Here is a 2,151-nt window from a genome sequence, read left to right as displayed (position 1 = left end):
CTATTACTTAATTCTAGAGACTCTGTTTTCAATTTATTATTTGACTCAATATTTGCCCTGATTTTAAGTGATAAAAATATATTTGTGCTTACATAAATTTTATCACTTACAAGTCAGTGAAATTTTTGTAAAATGTGCTTCTTTCTGAGGGAAAGAAACAAAATTCCCAAAATTTCAAGAAAGGCTTTTTTAATAAGATACAATTATTCACATCCAGTCTTCCCCATCTGACTGGCAGAGATAGAGAAATAAAAACACACAACATCTGTCCTCTTCGATCTTTACCACCTGGATTTTCCATTAAACAGTCAGATGTAGAGGATGTGACACCTTAGTGCCTCAGAGACAGAAAGGAAACTTTCTTCTTTCTGCACTAAAGCTATTCTTTCCCCACTGCCTTTTCTAATTCTTTTTTCATTTGGATCCAGGACATAGCAAAACCCTGATGGTGTTCACTGAAATGTATGAACCAAAGTTTACCAAAACACAAGGAGCAGAATGAAACTGAGGAGGTGTTCGTGTGGAATTCTGGAATATAAGTAATGCTTCCCAATTCCACATTCAATAACCATCAAATTTTATAGCTAGAGGGTATAGAAATAACTATCTACCTTTGCCCCACTGTTTACCAATAACAGCTTTAAAATAAAAAAAAGGTTAAATGATTTGTTCAAAGCGCCTAAAGTGGCATTCCCTAACATTTTATGACACCAAAAGAGATGATACAATTCTATAATCTTGAATCTGATAAAATTAACAAATGAATTACTCAAATGAATCAGGTAAGTTAAAAGCGTGACTTTGGCAAAATAATTTAATTCATTAATTGGAGTAGGATTCATTCTCCTTTTTCTTTAAAGGAGAATAGCTACATTTTTTTCTTTTTTTGTCTTACACAAAAGAGCAAGCAAGTTTAAAAACCTACTACTGAAGAAAGAAAAATTTCACAGCATCTAAATATATGAAAATCCTCATTTCTGTCCTATTACCATAATAAGCATTTTGTGTAATGAAAAGGTTTAATTGTTAAACATGAATTCAAGATGCTACAAGAGGACTCTGTTTTAAAGTTGATCTTAAAAGACAAGTTTTAATTTGTAGAAGAGAAATGCTTATGTGAGGATGGAATTATGAGGCATTTTAAAGTACTACTATGACATAAGAAAGAAATAGAAAACCCTATTTGAAAAGATCTTATTCAAAATTGATGGTAAAATCAAAGCTTTACAGACAAAGCAAAAGTTAAGAGAATTTAGCACCACCAAACCAGTCTTACAACAAATACTAAAGGGATTTGCAGCCAGTAAACACAAGAGAAAGGAAAGACCTACAAAAACAAACCAAAACAATTAAGAAAATGTCAACAGGAACATATATATTATTACTTTAATATAAATGGATTAAATTCATCAACAAAAGATACAGAATAACTGAATGAATACAAAAACAAGAGCCAAATATATACTGGCCACAAGAGACCTGCTTCAGACCTAGAGACACATACAGACTGAAAGGAAATGGATGGAAAAAGATATTCCATTTGAATGGTAACCAAAAGATAGCCAGTGTGGCAAGTCTTATTTCACACAAAATAGACTTTAAAATAAAGAATATTATAACAGACAAAGGACACTATATAATGATCAAAGGATCAATCCAAGAAGAAGATATAACAATTGGAAATATTTATGCCCCCAACATAGAAGCACCTCAATACACACGGCAAACACTAACAGGCATAAGAGGGGAATTCAACAGCAACACAGCCATAGTGGGGGACTTTAACACCCCACTTACACCAGTGGACAGATCATCAAAACAGTGAATCAATAAGGAAACACAAAAGTTCAATGAAACATTAGACCCAATGGATCTAATTGATATCTTCAGGACTTTCCATCCAAATGCAGAAGAATACACTTTGTTCTCAACTGCACATGGAACATTCTCTGGGATAGCCCACATCTTGAGCCACGAATCAAGCCTCAGTAAATTTAAAAAATTGAAAATATATCACGTATCTTCTCTGACCACAACACTATGAGACTAGATATCAACTACAGGAGAAAAATGTAAAAAAACACAAACTCAGGGAGATTAAACAATTCATTACTAAATAACGAAAAGGTTATTGAAGAAATAAGAAGGGAA

Source organism: Bos indicus x Bos taurus, unplaced genomic scaffold (assembly GCF_003369695.1).
Source record: "Bos indicus x Bos taurus breed Angus x Brahman F1 hybrid unplaced genomic scaffold, Bos_hybrid_MaternalHap_v2.0 tig00011860_arrow_arrow_obj, whole genome shotgun sequence".
NCBI lineage: Eukaryota > Metazoa > Chordata > Mammalia > Artiodactyla > Bovidae > Bos > Bos indicus x Bos taurus.
This window is presented reverse-complemented; position numbering follows the sequence as displayed.